This window comes from Oenanthe melanoleuca, chromosome 27, assembly GCF_029582105.1.
Source record: "Oenanthe melanoleuca isolate GR-GAL-2019-014 chromosome 27, OMel1.0, whole genome shotgun sequence".
In the NCBI taxonomy this organism is placed as follows: domain Eukaryota; kingdom Metazoa; phylum Chordata; class Aves; order Passeriformes; family Muscicapidae; genus Oenanthe; species Oenanthe melanoleuca.
This window is the reverse complement of record NC_079360.1, coordinates 6236427-6256659: the sequence shown is the minus strand read 5'-3', so window position 1 is coordinate 6256659 and position 20233 is coordinate 6236427. Positions and strand designations below refer to the sequence as shown.

The following is a 20233-nucleotide window of genomic DNA, read 5'->3' as shown; positions in this document are numbered from 1 at the left end:
AGTTGGCCTTTTTTGTATTATGTAAGCCTCAACTTGATTAATCCATTAAACTGAGGAATTTTTTTTTACAGGCTATGTAATGGAGTGGTCTGTTGATTTGATTTAGACTTTGAAGATCTCAGTCCTTATCTTTGGCACTATTAACTGGTCTTGAACAAATTACTGCTCTAAAATGATAAGAAAAACTTAGTAATGAGTTGAAAAACTCTCTGTCTTGCTTTTAGAAGCACTTCCGTATGGTGGCCTGTGGTATTTTTGTCTGAAAAGTTGGATGTGGCATAATCAGAAGTACTGTATAGTGTCTGCAGAGCTGGCGAGCAGGTTGCTTAGTAACCCAGATGGTGGAATTGAGAGTGTACTGGTAAAACCTGTGGATGGCATTGGCTTTCAAGGTGTTGCAGGGATAAGAAGGAAGAATTGGATTCAAACAGATCTTGAAAAATTGGAAGCTTAGAGTATGAACAAGTTAATTTCTCAGCATTTATTCTGAATAAAAACTATCAACACTATAACTACAGAAGAACAGGAGCAGCACAAAGTGCTGTAAAACATCTGAAATGAAAATTGAAGAATGTCATTTGCATGTACACAGAGCAAGGGAAATTTAGGGGGAATTGTGAATTTGTGCCCTTTTTCAGACCTGGGTTCTAGCTGTAGACTAGCTCAAATTCTGTCAATGCTGTGGATCAGTGTGGAGAAAACTTCTGCACAGACGCAGATAGGCTTTCAGAGAGGGCCTTGGTATTTATGAGATTTTCTGGCTAGATGTAGTTGCTTTCCTGTCAGTCTGCATTGTCTCTGCACAGGGACTTTGCCAGGATCTTCCCAGCCCCTGCATAGCTGTAGCTGCAGGAATCCTCATAAAGTGTCTAAGCTTTCTTCAGACTCTGATTTCGCTGATTTCTTTGTGTGGTGGCTTTGTTGTTGTTGTTGTTTTGGTTTTTTTAAAACTGTTTCTGCCTCTTGTAAATGTCCAGAAGCCCAGCTTAAATTGGGTCAATAAAGGTTCTGTCCAAGCCTACTGAATACACCCCTAGTCCTTGCACTGAGTCAGTTTTCCTTGTTGTGTTACTGTAGTTTGGATCTTTGGGAGTAGAAATCAGAGTTGAAATTGGTGAATACATGGACAAGTTTTTTAAGTGAGTTACAAATGTTATTTTGTAAGTGCATGCGTGTGGTTGTTTAATCTGTTCACCAAATTATTTCTATTAAGAAATATGGTTTAAGTCAGATATGAAGACACCATTTTGGAATAGTCAGCTCAATTACTGAATTTTTTGTGACAAGTTTCAGCACTCACATAAACCAAATCCGTGGTATGGCTTGTAGATACCCAGTGTAACTGTATACTGTGTATTCTCTAATGTTGTTTGGTTACAATGAAAATTTTGCACTAAGAAAGTGCTTATGATTCACTTAAACTTTTGCATTGCTTTTGTCCTAACAGAGAGGCAGCCAGAAGAGCAGATCACGCCCTTTGAGGAGCTAGCTGTCACCTTTATTGGTGATGTGTGCATGTGTATTTGTGTAGTCAAGGTTTTTGACTCCAGCATAGCCACTAAAAATCAGATGCAAATAAACATTCTTCATAAATGGAGGCAAATGGAAAACCTTTCCAAGATCAGATAAAACCATCTTTAAAGGAAGATTAAATCATGTAGCATAAGCTTATTTAGCTGTTCATCATTGTCTGGAAACTGAGCAACCATACAAACCTTCCAAGGGATGAATCTGTCTTTATGTACCGGGGGCTCTAGGTTGCTTTCCTCAGTTTAAAAGTAATGTCATATGCAGAATAATCTTGTAGTATTAAAGATTATCTGTTTAGCTGCAGAGGCAGTAGAGCTGAGTGTGGATGTGGAGATTTATTTACCCTTCTCAGATGTCACATTCTGCCACCTGTGCTTTTGTGTCTGATGAACATGAATGCTGGCTGCAATGTGCAGTTCTGAAATTTGGGCAGCTTAAACCTCTCCTGTCACTGTCTTTGGTATAAATCCCCAGATTTATATCTGCTGGCACTTTGCTTGTAGTCTAGACACTTGTGCTGAACTTCTGTGTGAAGCCAAACCTGCCTGCTTACATTCAAGAAGTGTCATTCTGTATTGTATTAAGAGCTTATCCATATGCTTCAGGCGTGGAGCGCAGGAAGTCTGCTGGCAGCAGGCCTGCTATTCCATTTTCTGAGCTCACGCTCCTTGTGAATAGTCAGGACGAATGAAAAAACAACCATAAAGCACGACCAGTTGTTGTCTGACTGATTTCTAGGTAAGTTTTGCAAGAAAATTTGAATAAATATTAATATGATGTGTAAGAAATGATGTGGTGTGGCTGGTCGTGGTGTAAACTGCAGGATGGGATTAAAAATGAGATTGAGCAGTATATAGGGGCTGGTTTGGGGAACAACAGTCTCCACTTGGGCTTCAGTCACTTCAGTTTAGGAGCAAACATAATGGCTATTAATTGGAACAGGTTTCACTGCTGTGAAAAGCTGTGTATGTATTTCCTTTTGAGACTGGATATGCTTGGTCATTTCTCATTAGAAAGAGCATCTGTTCTTGATTTTTATAATAAATTTGGATCAAGAATTATTTTTTATATATTGTTTTATTTTGGAAATTTTTATGTACAATATTTAATACTTTTTAACAAAGATTCAAATTTTTTTTACCTCCCAGACTCTCTTCCAGAGAAAAGAATAATTTTGGTTCCACATAAATTGTGTACAGTGACTTTTGAGTTCTCTGTAAGAAAACAAACCCCATATCTCCTTGAAACTGAGACTGACAAAGCCATGGCTGTAACAAAGCACTTGTTTCCTGATGGTCAAGACTGGTTTTGTTTGTGAGATTTTCCAAACCTGGGCTGAATTTTCAAGGGGTTTTGGTTCTCTGAGGATTTTTATGACACACCAACAAACAGAATATCCAAAAGAATATCCTGAATTTAATAAACAACACAAGGGATAAATTCTGGAGCCTTTTCTAACTCTTTTCAAGGACACAGAGTCTGGCTCCATCACTTCAGTGTATAATTGATGTGACTACACCAAGCTCAGAAGACGTTAAAAAATAAGCCCATAGTAACATACAGAATTTTATATATGAATTGATCTTTGTGGTTTTTTGGGAGAAATAGCTTTTTGTTTGATACTTTGCTTGTGTATGTTAAGGCCAATAGCATCTTTTCAAATGTTCTGGAGGGTCTGTGTAGGAAGGGAAGTTCAGTCTCAACCTAGAATTATTTTGGAGAATTCAAAGGAACTACAAAATCGTTGTGTAGGACCCTGCTTGTATTTTTAAGTTGCTCTGTAACACATCATTAACATCAAAACTCACTAGAGAGAGCCCAGTAAAAAGCACTGTGCGTCCATTCTCCCTCTTGGAAAAAAACCTGAATTTCCATTCCTGGTGTCAAGTTGTTATATCTGAAGTGCTCGTGCTAGTGGGATGTGATCTGATTTTTTTTTTAAATATAAAACAGAAACAGAAGATTATTATTGAAAATATAAATACTTCATAAAATGTAGTTTTATTGTTTTCTTCCAAATAAGAAACCACTTAAAATATTAATCACTTCACTTGCAGGTTTAATGTGCCTAATTTGGAAAATGGAAAGATGGAATTAGATAAAGGAAAGATGTGTCCAGATTTCATATTGTATTACTTATGTACCTCTGGGACTTCTACATTTTCCTTAAGGAGATGGATTTTATCTATTTGAAGCTTGCTAGCAGAGTTTTACTAAATAATGTGTAGAAATACTGTAGGCAAAAATGTGGAATACCCTGGAAATACTGTAAGAAAGCTCCAGAAAGAACCTGGTATTTTTACCAACTGTGTTTTGTTTGTTTCCCTCCAAAAGTTGTTTTTACCCAGTAGAGATATCAGATGGTGAGCTTTTTCGTGTTACTCGTTAGAGGAACATCAGCTTCCTTTATTTGTGCTCTTCCTCTTCCTCCTCCCTCCTCCCTCCCCCTTCTCATCCTGCTGTTGTTTTATCTTTGTAGCATTGTTGGATTGGAGTAGCAGGGCGCCAGGAATTCATCTCTGGTACTTCGGGTGCAGAGTGAATTGTGGGTGGGCAGTAGAGCCTTGGGCAGGACCTGCTGCACAAACAGCACTGATTCCCTTCTGCTGATGCGTGCTCAGATCTACTGAAATGAAACCATTTGTATGGAGTGAAGTCTTCCACCTCCTCATGCTTAGGTGATTTTTATCATTCTGCTTGTTAGTGATGGGAAGGATTTAAGTAAATAATCACACAGAGAGAGAGAAGGTCCTTCCCACTTTCCTCTTTCATCAATGTGCAAACTTTGAAACCATTAAAAGCAGCCGTGGGTAAGTGTTTGTACCCGGTCTCGAGAGAATTGCATATGTGTGACAATAAAGTAAGTGTATGAGAAATTATTCATCTTCCAAAGGGCACCAGTCTGTTCTGGTGTGCGGGACTGAGAGCCTTGAGGGGTGTGTTTGCTATTTGCAGTATCAACTTCCAAACACCCCTGGACTTAGCAAATCTGCTTGTCCTTCATCCTGTGAGCTCTCCCAAAAAGATGTCAGGTTGGCACCCCTGCTCTAAGAGAGTCTGTTTTCTGGGAACTCCAGCTTCCACTCTGTGTCTTTTGGTAGGCTGAAAGGAAATCTTCTAGAATGGCAATCTCAGTGTTTTTCCGGCATCCCTGGATACTTTTCCCTCCTGAGTTGTCCTGCCTGTCAGGATGATCTAGGAGCTGCCTGTGTGTGAGAGTAATGTTATTTCCTTCTCCCTTGCTGTGAGTTACTCCTGCAGGTGCAGGTCTGAAAATACCAGGGCTTATATTTCTCACTATTGTCTTGTGCATCCTGAGGGTGAAGGAAGATGAGCAAATAAATTATTGGAGAACTGAGGTAGTGAAGATGACACTGAGGGAGAGGACAGCAACAAGGTGTTTCTGAATTTGTAATGTGTTTCCTAAATAGATAATTGCATGTGAATAAATATGTGGATAGGCTGGTGGGAAGAGGAATTGGAAAGTGGTGAACTTAGTAATAATGTATTTTGAAAAGCTTGTGTGAAAAGGGCTCCTGATCACCTAATGGAGAATTCAGGGAGAACAGAAGCTTATCAGAAGATTAAGACTGACTTGGTTGAGGGATTTAGAAGTCAAACAGGATTTTGACACATTTATACTTGTGCTGCACGTTCCAGTCACCATCCTTCTGAATAGGATGGATCATTGCACTTGGGGTGACTCGCCATCAGGGATGGATGAGCTGCTGCTTTTTCTCCTTGAATGCACATATGTTGCCCTTTCATGGTAGCTTGGATCAAAGGCTTTAAAAATTATTATTTTCAGATAAATGTGAGGAAAATAATTTTAAATATTATGTAACACATTTTTCTTAAGAATTTGTTAGCATTATGTATGTGGGACAGTGGTTAAGGGGGTGGGTGCTGCTGGGACTGAGCTGTAAGGAAAGTAGTTGTGTATTTGTTTGAGATGAAAACTGCCTGGTGTTACAGATGCATTTCTCTTATCTGCAGGGCAGACAGGCTTGAGAGTGAATTGGAATGTGAATCAGCGTTATTTTTCTAGACACCCTCAGAGTAAAGATTATAGATCGCCTTTTACTCTAAGCAGCATCTTCTTAGTGGATGTTTAGTGGAATTTCACATCTTTAATGATTAGCTGAGTAGTGGAAGCTAGTAAATCTTCATGACTTTTTTTCCCCCAAGTTCTTCTGAACTTACCATGCTGTTTATGTGTATTTGTAATAAGGTCTTAGGGACTTGGTCTGTTGTTGAGTGCCTTTAACGGAGAATTTTATATGGTTTCTCTTTTTCTAACAATCTGATACATTCCTTTAAAATTTTTTGTGTGTATGCATGTATGTATATGTATTTATAACTGTCATTTATATTCTGCAGTAGTCTGGAAAAATGTAGCAAGAGTGCATTTAGAGAGAACTGAGTAGCATTTCTTAGCTGGCAGTGGGGAATGGGGTGCTGGAAGTGGCTCCAGAATGAACTGCTAAAGATTCCCTCTTCTCCCTGCTGTCTTTTTGACTTATTTTAATTTTTGCAAGAAACTGAGCTCATTTTTCACAAGTTTGTCTCATTTAACTTTTCTCTGAAAGGGTGTGTGCATAGGACCTGTTGCACAGGGAGCCTCTGTTGCTCCAACCTGAGAAGGTATCTCAACAGCTATCGCTGTGCTGCTTCATCTCAGAACCCTCTGAAGAGATAAAATAACCCCGAGGATATAAAATATCTACTTCAAAGCTCCTTAATCAGCTCCTACAGAACAAACAAACAACATCAAAATCTTTTCTTTGTTCCATCAGAAAGCGCAACCAGAACTCAAGTACTCAAATGCTACTCTGCTTCCCAGTCTGTTTTCCTCTTTGTAAATACACCATGTGAAAGCAACCTGAAAATACTTTAAGATAAAAACACTTTTCGGGAGAGACCAGTAAGTGCACATAGGGGAAGAAACTGGAAAAATTAAACAGGATTGAGGAAGGGGAGAAATTAACCTTTAAAGGAGAGAGAGGGTAAAAGAGAGGTCTTGGGGTTTTTTAAACAGAAGTATTTCAAGTATGTTGAATACTTTATTTTAATTAATTTGTTTTCATATTGCCAGAGGACAGAATTATCTACAGGTGAATGAAACAAAAGTAACATCCTACTGACAGCTTTCCCAGGGAGAAGTACAGGTCCGTATAAAAAGTCAATATAACATATTACAGAGCTGCAGTTCTCTTTCAAACATTTCTTGTATTCAGCAAAATCAGAAGTGCTAAGGTTTAACATACACAAACAACTTGGGCTTTGACTTAAAACAAGAGGAAAGACAGAAAGAAAGAACATACCTTACAAAGAATTTTTCATCTGTGAATCCACTCTTGCAGTAAAAGAATTAATCCTTTTTTTGCATTTTTAACCGTCTGCTAACACTGCAGACCAGATCTTAGATTTTGAGTGAAATGCAGCAAAAATAAAGGGTTTTAAATGAGAGCATTTTGCCTGACTCGTTTATTCGATAGCTGGCTTAACTGTTCCATGCAGGAAAACTGGGCCTCAGCAGAAGCAGATATTTTTCTTTAAGTCACTTCTTCAAGCCTTTCAACAAGAGAGCACACAGTTGAGTAACTACTTGAAAGACAGGGCTTTTTTATACACCTTTTATCTTTCATAAGGTATATAAATGATATTTAACATAGGCCTGACTACTTCAGACAGTGTGTTTAAACTATGAGTTATAAATGAAGCCATTGTATGAGTACATTTGAAATGACAGCACATAGCAGGCTTCAAAAGAATGCAGTGTTGTAAACACAAGCTCCACTCCTCATACTGACCTCCTCAGCTAAGAGCAATCAGGAGTTTCTGGTTTCATCCCACAACTGGCAGCAAAAGTGGAGATACACAGAGTTACAGTTCTGGCAAAAGCAACTGTACTTCCTCAGCCTGATGCAAGTGAGAACTGAAAGCCCAGTGAGATTCTTTTCAACGGGAGAAACCAGCTAGCCTGAAAGCTGTTAGGGGTCCACAGAGGGAATCCACAAAACCTTGAGGAGATAAACGGTAGGCAGAAAACGTTCTCAGTGAGAGACCCGGAGTAAGCTGAGCACTTCCCAAATGCAAGACACAGTAACTTTCAACATGACTCCTGAAAACTACATTATCATGGCTTAAGAAGTCGGCTTTGAATACCAAGTACCCTCTTAACTTATCTCAGTTGTAAACCAAAATATTTTATTAGCCTCAGGAGCATTGCCTTTGGCTCAGAAGTGCCTTAGTCACTTCAGCTGGCTGGTACAGGGGCTTTGGAAAAATCAGACCTGCAATTTGCTTTGCCGTGCTCAATGTATCACGCACCCCTCCTGCCTCCTTTTCTGCACTATCCTTTCCCTGGTTTCACAGAGAGCCCAGTGAAGATGGCTGGTGATGATGCTGCAGTTCCCGTGCTTTTCTCCAGCAGCAGAATGCTTGGGGTCATTGTTCTCTTTCATTCTGGGAAAGGAAATTCTCTGTCCCTGACTCATGGATAAACGGGTATCAGAAACTGTGTATCAAAGTCAGAGATAACACAGCAGAGCTGAATACTGCAGCCTTTACACCCTCCCCCATTTTTAGCTTCAATAAAACTTTGGCAGGGAGGGGTGAGATTTCTCCATAAAGCTGCATAATTACAAAAACAAACTGATTTTTTAAATCTTATCGATAGTCTGTCAAAATCTAAATGCCTCCTAGAGATGGAAAGAGAGGGAATGTATTTTTCCCCTACATTTGGAACGTAAATCATTGTAACTGGCATATGTAGTCATCAGTAACTGATGTAATCATTCACTGAGGCAAATCCCAAATCCTATCCATTTCTTGGCATTGAAGAGTGTGCACAACCAAGGAAAACAATAAGGAAACAACAAAAATAACTGGCTTGCTTTCCTTCTGAAGCACACAGTATCAGAGTACTTGGACTGAAGACCGGTCAAGAAATCACCAACACTCGCTCACACTTGTTCTCTCTCTAAAGCCATTAAGCAGATTTTTTTTTTTTCATAAACCATTCTTACCGTTTTCAGTAATTCCTACATTAGGTAGGAGCCCTTCTCTTGGGCAGTCACTCAGCTGACTTTGATTTTATGCCTTTTTTTGGTGCATTCATGCACTAGGGTATTTAAAAATTGAGTCAATTTGTGTGCCATATACTTACGGGTTTAATAGAATAGAAGAAAAGCTCTTTTTAAGAAATATTTGAACGTGGATGCGAAGGATGTTAGAAGGGCTAGGGAATGTGCAGCTTTTTGCTGTTTTATGCTTCGGTTGTTTTTAACACATTCTTCTACAGAACTCAGTGGTTATTACCTACCAGAGGTACATAAGCAAGAAATTATTTGGGACTGCAGGATGACTAGTTTGTGTCTGAGTTACTTAACTACCTTCTTACCTGAGTATGTAGTTTCTAAGTTTTGTTTACTTGGCTTTGTGGCATTATTACCAACTTTTACTTTTTAATAGCTTTCTTTGTTCTCTAACTCTGGAAATTACATAATGTCTGTTCATTCTCAGCTGTCTGAGCAGCTCTGTCCATGATGGCTTCCTTCAGAAATTGTCTGAAGCAGTGAAAAGGTCCCAAACACAGAGAATTACCAAAAACTATTTAAATTGGATAATTTCTCTTATAGGGATGGATGTGAATGAAGTGATGTGTGCACTGGAACAGTAAATATGCTGCAAGAAGTGTGTAATTGATTGGATTCTGTTCTGGGCTGAGGATTGTTCAGAAGGAAAGGAATCGGCAGTTGGTTCCTGTGAAAGAATCCATGTCAGTGAAAGGATCCATGGGTGAAGTGTGTTTTCCTACTGTTCTCTATCACAGGAGGGCCTTGTGACACTCTCAGTGCTTTTTCTTTCTGTTTGTGTTGTTCCTGACATAAATTGCCAGACCCTGTTGGCAAAAAGTTACATTATTGTCTTTATGGTGGAACTGGGAATATTCCTATTCCATGGCCATGTTTTACATTTGCAAACCTGGATGGCAGTTTGGAGTCGATAGCTGCCAACGCCTAGCTGGATTTTATGACAAAAATCCTACTCGGCAGCAATTGGCATCATGGGCAGAGGCAGAGGAGTCTGAAGAGTGCAGCAGTTGCAGGACAGTGCCCGGCAGGGACCATGCTACCCAACACCCACCTTGGCCTGGGAAGGCAACCCGCAGAGCAAAGTGGTAACCAGTCAGTTACTGGCTTGGGAGGGGAGAGTTAAGATGTTGGACTGTTCCCTTCTCCCTGTCAGGCCTAACAGTACTTGGAAAAACAATGCTGAATAATAGAATAAATAGAATAATAGAATAAAAAGAAAAGGAGTAGTTTTATAATATTTTTTTTTCTTTAAGTATTACAACTTGCAGCCATGTCACAGGCCAGAGGTTTTCATCCTCCAAACTAATAATTATCTTCTGAAACTCTGAGTGTTGCTTCGTACTGAAACATGCCAGTTGGTGATTTGTGTGTTTAATCAAGAAAGAATGATTCTAAAAGTGATTCTCTGCCACCAAGGCTGTTTATATATTAGTCTCTAAATGTATTTGTTGTGATACAACATGTCAGAATTTATAACTCTCATACAGTTCAATAGCAGAATTTACAAATATAATTAGAGGCTAAAGGCATTTAAAGAATAAAAGCACTTCAATTACAATCAGTTTTTATTGATGACCCGCTAATATCTGCTACATTCACATAAAGATTTCTAATGTAATCCTATGAGCAGATGAAAGCTCTGCTGTTTAAAAGCTCAGTGCAAAGCAGATTTATTGGATCCGGTGGTGGAATGCAGATGGGGAGTTCCTGAGCAGATGATGGGTTGTAAGTGCTTGTCTACAGCTCACACAGCACAGGCCAATTCTGCTCTTTGTTTTACAGGATATCACATTAAGAGCTGTATTAAGAAGATAGATGGCAGCAAACTGAAACATTTATAAGGAGTTATTTTTAGTTATTCCATGGATGTTTCCCATTTTCCAAAAATTGTAACATTGCTGCTTTTGAAAGAAAAAATTACTCGCTCACCTGAGATGTTTGCAAGTACCCAGATTTGGACTGTTTAAAAGAATGGTGGAGAATGCCCAGTATATATTTTAACATCCATTTTTACCTTTGTCTATTTAGGTTCTAAGGAATAGAGTATTTTTAGGATCATAGAATCCCAGAATGTTTTGGGGTGAAATGGACTTTAAAGTCTATCCAGTTCTACACCCTACCATAGGCAGGGGCAGCTTCCACTGTCCCATGCTACTCTGTCTGAGCCCCTCCAGCCTCGCCTTGGACATTTCCGGGGATCCAGGGGCAGCCGCAGCTGCTCTGGGCACCCTGTGCCAGGGCTGCCCACCCTCCCAGGGAGCAATTCCTGCCCAATATCTGATTGAATCCTGCTCTCCTTCAGCTTAAGGCCATTCTCACCTTGTCCTATCACTCCATACCTCAATTCCTCTAGGGAGTTAAATCATGTGAAGCAATATCTAATAGAAGTCTTGCTTGATCTGAACCTATTTGGGTTTAGGTTCCGTGCTGGTCTTGTGTTCTGTTTGATTGGACACTGAGAAATGTGTAGTTGAGTCTTTCTGAGCAGGCAGTTTCTGCAGAAGGCTGAGTGCTTGGGCATTCCGGTGATTTGGGGCATGGGCAGTTTGCGCAAGCCAGGAAGGGAATGTGGAGAAGGAGCATCCTCTGGCAGAGCAGCAGAGTGCAGCTGGTGGGGCAGGGCCAGGCAGGGCAGGGCTGTGTGGGAGCTGGGCTCTCAGGCTGAGGCTGTGGGACGTTGCTCCTGGCACGGGGATCCCGTTAGCACTGCAGGATGAGCTGCCTTCTGAGGTTTCCTTGCTCGACTGAACGAAACCTCCCTGCACCCGTGGAAGGGCTCTGCTGCTTCCTGGCTCTTCAGTTGTTTTTCCAGAGAAATGAAAAATTGAAAGCAGGGAGGTAATGTGCAGCCCTGAGAAATAAAGTAGGGTTTTTGATTAATTTATGGAATGTCTTACAGTTTTACATACAATACTATTTATCTAAGACCATAGGAGAAGTCAGTGTTATGGTCCTGGGAGCACCATGAATCCTAAGTAAAGCTGTCAAATACTTCTCAGTATCCTCTTGCAGGAGAAGAAAAAACCTGACTGATGTAGTTGAACACTTATTCTACTTTGCTTTAAACTTGCAGATACAGGATGGCCTCAATTTACTTCAATTCTTTTTGTTTGTTTGTTGGCTGACAAATGAGATGTGTCTGTATTTCCTTTGACTTGCTGGTTCTCAAATGAGATTTCTGAGACAGTAGATTGGTGAAGGCTGTAATACAATATCATCGGCACAAATAAAACAGGCTGGGAATAAAATAGCTGCTCTCATCTTTTTCAATAAGTGGCAAGATAAATGTATTGTGGATTTTCGTTGATGAACTTAATGTTCTAAGTACACGATGATAGAGCAAAGTACTGCACCCTTGATTTAGTGCTGGATCCCTCTTGGGAGTTACGTTTATGTAAGGATTGAGTTTAAAAAAAATGCAGAGGGGAGGTTGTAGGATTTTAGCAGGTTAACTTGATAGGATGGAGGGAAATACATTTGTTAAATCGTCTACTATATGATGTGTGTCAAAGGGCAATATATCTGCTTTTCTTCTCCTCCCACTTGAAAAGTGGTGAGAATAAAGATACAAGTGACCAAAGTTAGTATTGATTAACAGCGATTTAAAAGTAGGAGCATTCACTTTTTAAGGGTAAGGATGAAAAGTGGGGTCTGCCTGATGCTTACACAGTAATACTCTGGAAAAGTTGTGGGTTTATTCCTGGCATGGGATTATTGTAGCTCTATGTGTGGACAGGGTGGGGGACAGAGGGTGCTGAGAAGATGCTACTAAATTCTGTTGTGTTTCTTTATGTCTTTCAGGACTTGCAGTGAATGGAGGAGGACACTTTTTGCTAGAGATTTAACTTGTCTAAAGATATCAAGGTAGGAGAACCTTTTCTTCCAACAATCCCATGTGGTCTTTGCAGGCATGATTTAATTGTTTGAATAGATTTGCAGCTGTCTTCTGTTGTTTCATTGTTAATGTGTGATCACCTGAAATTGGAACAAGGGCACTTTCTATAATAGTTTGGTTGTGTTAGAGAAAATGTTGTAAGAGCTTTCGCATATTAGTGTTTGATCATTCTCTTTTTCTACTGGAGGTAGGAAAGGAAAGAGAATGGATGTAATAAAACAATATGTGGGCTTTAATGTCATTTATTGAGTTCATTGTAACTGCTAATAAAATAGTGATTCTTTTTTGTAAATGCAATGTGTAATAGTGACACTGCATTCTGTAAAAATGTACTTTGGTGTTTATTTTCTATATAAACCCCAAAATATTCCATGTTCTGAGAAAATCTCTAGTGCATCCCAATGAATTGAACTCCAGTTTCATATTAAATATTATTGAGACTTATTGCAGAACAGGCTTAGAGCAGCTTCTTGATTAGGTCTGTATTTTAAAATGTATTTTTGATTATTTAAAAATTAATAAATACTTAGTTTCCATTAACTTCTTGGCACAGAAGAGTGCTATAACATTTTCTGACTTTATACATTGCTCATTTTTTGTTCTCATTTTCTCTTGTACCAATTAATCATCAAAAGTAACTTCAGATTGACAGGAGCCTTAAACAGAACGTCCAGTATGGGGCTGGTGTGATTTTGTGTGACAAGTTTTTGGATGCTCCCTGTCACAACCAAAAGCTGAAATGTGAGAAACTCTCTGCATTTCAGTCTTGTGGTGGTTTGCGGCAGAATCAGACTGGTGGACCCTGGCACAGTGAAGTTTGTTGATTCAGCACAGGAAGGACGTGGAGCTGTTGGAGTGAGTCCAGGGGAGGCACCAAAACAGTCATAGGGATGGAGCAGCTGTACTGTGAGGAAAGGCTGGGAGAGCTGATATTGTTCAGAAAACAGTGGACTCCAGGGTGGCCTTATAGCAGCCACTGGAAAAGAGCCTGCAAGGAAGATGTAGAGACATGATTTACAAGGGCCTGGAGTGACAGAACAAGGAAGAATGGCTTCAGTGACAGAGAGTAGGTTTGATTAGATATGAGGAAGGAATTGTTCCCTGGGAGGGTGGGCAGCCCTGGCACAGGAGCCCAGAGCAGCTGTGTCTGCCCCTGGATCCCTGGCAGTGCCAAAGGTCAGGCTGGACACCAGGGTTGGAGCAGCCTGGGACAGTGGGAGGGGTCCCTGCTGTGGCAGGGGTGGGACCAGGTGAACTTTAAGGTCCATTCCAGTCTTGGCCATTCTGTGATTGCAATATGGGAAGTGCCCTGAAATTTCTTTCAAGGCAGTTTAGCAAGATTCAGCTTGTGCAGACCAGTACTACATTTGATTTCAAGCTTTAATACCGATTCACATGGTTGTTGATGGAGGCAACTATTAGTAATATTTAAAACCAAAGCAATAATTTTAACTGTTATGGGCAACACAGAAGACACTAAAAGCACCCCGGGTGAATTGATGGAAATGAGATGATAGCATTTCTAACTTTTGTTTGGTTATCATTTTTCTCCAAGGCTGGATAATTATGACATTGTATATGGAGAATGGAAGATACAGGCTGGGAAGTTAGAAACTGGGTTATGCAGAATGACAAAGCCTGGTTCAAAATTAAAGTTCCTGAATTTCAAGGTCATCACATTTTTATGTTGAGGAGAGAACTGAGTTTTGGCCTTCTCCTAGTGAGTGTTTGCATTCTTTCTGCAGTGTTTCTGATCTCATTTTAAATAGGTGTTAAATGTCAACACATAAATAAAAAGTATTGCTGGAGAAATCATTTTCCCAGAAAAGTAAATTCAAATGTTGACTGAAAAGTTACAGTTGCAAAGTCTATTTGTTGGTATTCAGTGACTGCAGGGTTATGTGATGAGGATTGCTATTGTTTGAGAGTAGTGAGTTTCTCTGGATTCAGAGTGAGTCATAAGCTGTCTGTCAGTGCAGTCTTTCTCTGAAAGCAGTCGTGCTTTTATTCTCCTTTGTCCTTACTTGAAGTATGACTGAGTTCCAGACAAAAGGAGAAACAGTCTCCTGTTAGCAGAGAAGGGGAAGCTTGAGCCTGCACAGAGCAAGTGTGTGTTGGAGGATTGAGCATTACACCTTCTTGGTGGTGTCCTCCTGCCTCAGTGATCCAGGTAAAACAGCTTCACCCTCTGGAAGTGCTGTTTTCCAAGCAGAGCACCAAAATTAGCTGTTCCTGTGATAAACTGTGTTATTATTATTCCATAATAACACAGTACTTGTCTCCTTCCTCCCAGGCTGTAACTGTATAAAAATTACCTCTGAACATAAATGCTACAGACTTCAAGTGACTATAATCGCCACAGACTCATCAAGAAATCTGCATGCCACATTCACCTCAGGGCTGTTGTTGAGAACCTGACAAAAGTGATAGTATTGCTTTGTTCTGCTTTCAGAATTGCTTTTTAACCGGAGCATTAACAGCTGCTTCTTTTGATAAAATGAAAGCAGGGATTAAGGCCAGCCTCCTGCTTCCTTGTGGAACGTTACGTTGGCCTGCTGCACATGTTTTGCTAGTGGGAATGCTGTTAGGTCTTTTATGAGTGTATTTTTATGTGTTTCTATCAAAGATAGCCGGAGAAGCAAAGACAACAGGGTCATATCAGGAGGACAGGAGAGAGCACAAGTGCAGGGGCTCTGGGATTATGGGACTCAGTGCAGGATCTGTAGGAAAGGCAGTCCAGAGATCTCCAAGTAATTTGTTTAAGAGTGGATTGGCAGATTGACCTTCACGTCAGACCTCCCGTGGTAGTTATTAGTGGTCAGACTTTTGTGAGGAAACATAGCATGTTGTTCTAAAGCCTATTAGAGAACTCTGTTTAATGAACTCTTAATTGCTTAAAGACTTCTAATTGGTGGAGTTTAGCATTTTTAATACCTTTTTTGTTTTCCAAATAATCCTAGAAGTTCTCGGCAAGCTTGCTAGTTCACAACAGTGCTGTTTTCATTACTAAAGTTCTTGGAAATATTTAATCTCTAAACTTAATCTGTAAATTCTGCTCCTGTGTGTTTAAGTGTGCACGGACCAAGCTTATAAATACACATTTTCTTTGTCTTCAGTGTTACTGCAATCGGTTATTCCCACCCCTGTGGTGAGTCAGAGTTTAATGGATTTGGTCATCACAGAGTTCATGGAGCTTCTGCCACTTCTTGACAGCTCTTAGTGATGACTTTGGCCACCACAGACCTCCTTTGAGCATCAAAGTATGGCTTAAGCCTTCTTTAGTCCTTGTCATCAGGCTGTCTCTAAAAACATCCTCTGGAATTTCAGCACTATTTGAAACAAGAGTTCAGGTTAAAATTTGAGTAATTAATTAGATGAGCATGAGAAGTTTCAGTCTGGCAGCAGTTGCAGGCAAATGTGGAACACATCTGTGTACAATACCCATTATATGTGGAGTAAATGCTTGAAAATCAAGCTCTGTTGTGTGTTTTGTTTTCATTTTTCAATTTATTTCATCGTGTGATAGTTACTTTTATAAATCTGTCACATGTGTAAAAAAAGTCCTTGTTACCTCTTCCTTCCTGAAGCTTGAATGCTCTTTGAAAATGGTTCACTAAAGTTAGGGGAGTTTTTGTTCACAAAATGTTTATTTAGGCTTTACATGTTGTTAAATCCTTAAAACTAATATTCAGAAAGGTTCCTTTTTCTAACACCTTAATATATTTTTTACATGCACTTCTTGATTTCTCCTGTAGGGAGTTCAGTTTCTCTCATGAAACCAGCTATCTTGTGCTGCCAGGAACCTTCGCAGTAGAATATTTTATTCGTACCAAGCTTTTCTGTTACTTTGCGCAACTGAGTCTATTTTCCATCAAAGGACTTTTGGGTTGCTTTTGTTATTTTTTTAAATGACTCTTGAAAAACAATTTTCTTTTCATTGTTCCTTTGGGGAGTTCAGGGAAGGTGAACTGAAGGAATGTGATGCCTCAGGATCTTCTGAGACGGACAGAAGCTGATAAATAAAGGAATAAGCAGTGAGATCCTCATTGAAAAATGTGCTTTAATAGAGGTTTGCGAATACTTCTACTTTATAACATTATAATTGTTTATAATGCTATGTTTTAATCTACTGACATAATTTATTGAGAATTTTTGACCCCATAGTGTTCATAGACTTCTACTGAATATTACAAAGGTTCTGGAAGTAAATTCTGTTATCATTTGCTGCTGCCTGACCTGGAGAGTGAGGTAATGGGATCTCATGAGCTGGCACAGGCTTGTACTTCACTTTTCAACTACAAATTCACATCCAAAGAGGCAGCTGACAGAACAGTTGAACCACCTCCAATTTGGCAAGACAGTTTTTTTCCTTTTTTCATTTTTTTGGGGTAGTTGTCTTTTTCACCCATTCAGTTAAAGCTCTGCAGTGTGCACTCTGGCTGTGCTGCTGAAACCTGTGAACATCACTGTGCTGCACAGGAAGCCTGACTGCTGCACAGGGCTGTCTCCTGGCTGAGACTGGCTACGTGGATAAAGAACTCTGTTTCTTTTAAAGTGTTTGTCTGTAATTTTATTTCCTACAACCAGTTTTTGCAATGCTTGTCCCTCTACATCAGTATTTTCATTGCGGAGGTGAGGAAGGAGCTGAACACTTAAAGGAGAATCAAATTCTTAAGAGATGTGCATTGCACATATGACTTAGGATACATTTCGTTCCTCCTTTTGTAGTTAAAAATTTGTCTTATTGGAAAAAAATGTAGAATTCTAATCTTATGATATTCATTTTATAGCTTCTCACACACGTGTATGAAATTTGCCAGCAGTGTTTGTACAACTCTCTGGACATCAAACACTCTTTTGAACAAGAGCTTAGCTTGGCTAATCAGCTTGATATAAAATAATTTTATTTTTTTAGTGGGGTGATCAGACAGGAGCAGAATACAGGGATCTGGTTGCTTTATTGGTGGTATATAGGCAAAAAAGTTTGCTTTGATTTTGTACTTCTGTCTCTGACAGACAGTCTCTCTTTAGAAGGAAGCCAAACTGACTTCTGTGGGCTGTAATAATGTGTAGCCACCCAAAATATGAGGTGATTTTTGCAGCCTATGTACAAACTGTCTTAAAATTAAGAAAACACTGAAACAGGCCTTAGTCATCCTGAAGGATTTAATCAGATGTCACTGATTTGTTCAAGCTTAACATTTGGTGTAGGTTTGCAGCTTGCAGAGCTCAGTCTTCCTCTACCCCCTTCACTTTGTGTTTTTTTTCCTCATCATATTTGTACTATTGCCTTCTAATGCTCCAGAAACATTATTGTTTGTGTATTTCATTGAAATTTAGGTTTGTTAGAAGATCAGACAACATGTAGCAGTGTCTGGTCATAAATCAAGAGATTCTTGGGCTGTATTTTTATAAAAATGCTGCATAGAGATTATAACTTTTATTCATCTGGAGACTTGTGCCCATACCATGTCTTCATTTTGTTTGGTAAACTTAAAAATGACAAGATAAAGGACAAATCAAGTTTAATAGCTCTTGGTTGCCCAAATTGTTGCCAAAGGCATCCTGTGTCAGTGGGGGTGGAAAGGTTGCCCATCACATTCCTGCAGCTTTTGTTTCTGCTGACAGAGCTGCTGCTGATCCTGGACAAAGGCATCAACCAGTGTTGTGGGGTGCATTAAGGAGTTCATGGGCTAGGATGAAAAATTGTCTGATCCTAATACTGTAATTCTGTTTGCTGTTTCATGCTTCTCATTCCATGAACTAATACGACCAAGATGATTTTTAATTTGGAGTGCTTCTTCTGAAATACTACTTGTGGCTTAGTGGTGCTGGCTGAACAGAGGAGGAGCTGTGATCATGTTTGCTCAAAGCCACAGAGGGATGCAGTTGTGCATGAAAATGAAAACCAGCAGCTGATTTTGCTCACCTGCTCCACTGTGTTGTGAACACCTTAACTAATCAGAATATGTCTACTGAGTGCTTACACTTAGAATACATCAATATTGTGTGTAAGCTACAAGGAGGAGCCACGTCAGGAATTGCAGCTGAAGTAGAGTCACAGAATCACTGAGTGGTTTGGGTTAAAGGGACCATAAAGACCATATAGTTCCAACCCCCTGCCATGGGCAGAGTCATCTTTCTGTAGTCCAGCAGTCCTCTGAGAATATGGAATTAGTCCTTGGGATGTCCCTTGGCTGGTAACCCAGGGTATTTATGCAAGACGTATTTTTCTCTCCACTCTGGGGTCCTTAGAAGCAAATTCATGGAGGCCTTGTCTATGCCCTATGCAGAACCTTAATTCAGCCCTTGTAGCAGCACAGCACTTCCTGGCCCTGTTCACCATGTGCAAGATACAGGTAAATACAATTATTAGCAAACTATCAGCCTCACCTTTGGCATGACCTAGGCCCAGGCTAGGTAACTTGTTTGACAATATTTGGTTAAATTCAGTTGTAGCTCAGCACTGGTGGCATAGCTCTGCTCAGTTCTCTCGACAGTGCAAGCCAACATGGGGAAAGTCCCTAAACAATTGTCTGTGTACTCAGATGGAATTTTTTCGATAGTCATGTAACATTAGAATGCTCCGAAGAGGACCTAAGCCTCATTTAGGAGCCTTGGGAATGGGCCTGAACACCAGCTCCTTGTGTTTTGGTGGCAGAAGGGTGCCAGGGATGCTCAAGTGATTCATAAATGCAAAGGAAATACAGACTCCCAAATCTGTTTGTGGTGTCTGATAAGTGAATGGGAACTTGTGTCAGGAGAGGCTGCTGTTGCTGTCATCCTTGTGTGATTACTGGGGCTTGGGATGTGTGTACTCTGGGTTGCTGCCCTGGAATGCTGATGTGTCTCAGTAAGTGAGTAAATCATATTCAAAGGACTTTCAGTAGCTTTAAATGTGCATACAGAGCTCTTTGAACTGGGTGTTACTGTATTATTAGACTTGAAAGTATTGGACAAATGTGAAGAAACGCAAGATGGCACTTACTGAGCATCCTCCAAAAGGAGCCAAATGATTGTTACAGGAAAAAAAATTCATTATTTATTTTTACAAGATGAATGTGTTACCTTGTAACTATGGGATACCATGTGTAAATTGAAAGAAAATAGTGGTTTATTGTATGTACGATCAAAGACTCTTTACAATTCTTTTCGTCTGTTTTGAACTGCTTTTGTTGTAGCTGTTTTGATGCTTTACATGCTTTAACAAGTAGCTGTTCCCCAGAACAGGCTGTCAGTCTGCCTGGTGATCCCAGACACTCTTTTATCTTCAGCAATACTTAAGACAATCTTTTTCTTTCCCCCGAGACATATACGGCAAGGAAAATATAGGGATAATGTTTCTGTTTGATTTTTTGCATCAGTTACTCTCGGTTTGAGTGACTTGTCTCCTCATGACAATTTACTCAACTTGCAGGAGAATTTAACAGTCAACCAGCCCAGGAGCTGCAGAGCATCTGGAGTCATGGTTGGTGTCAGCAGGATTGATTTTCTGAGCAACAGGAAGGGCAGCAGCTCCTTCTAATGTGTTTGGCTTTAATAGTAATAGGAAATGGAGGCAGTTTGCTAAATGCTATGTCTTTCCCACTTCTGTGTGATGATAAATTATTTGGCAAAATAGGTTGGCTCTACCAGCAGCACTGGAATTGTGTTGTGTTTTGTTTGTCCTGGAAATAAGGCCTGGAATACTGAAAGCAAACTGAATGGG

At 39.9% G+C, this 20233-nt stretch overlaps 1 protein-coding gene across 7 annotated transcripts in view; it reads left to right on the top strand.

Annotated features, from left to right (window-relative positions):
- Positions 1 to 20233, top strand: part of TANC2 (tetratricopeptide repeat, ankyrin repeat and coiled-coil containing 2) — a 160174-nt gene that overhangs the window by 9448 nt on the left and 130493 nt on the right. For all 7 annotated transcript variants that reach the window (XM_056512115.1, XM_056512113.1, XM_056512112.1 and 4 more), the window contains exon 2: positions 12432 to 12494. The gene's annotated coding sequence lies outside the window, so the exon portion shown is untranslated. The remainder of the gene's footprint in view (positions 1 to 12431; positions 12495 to 20233) is intronic.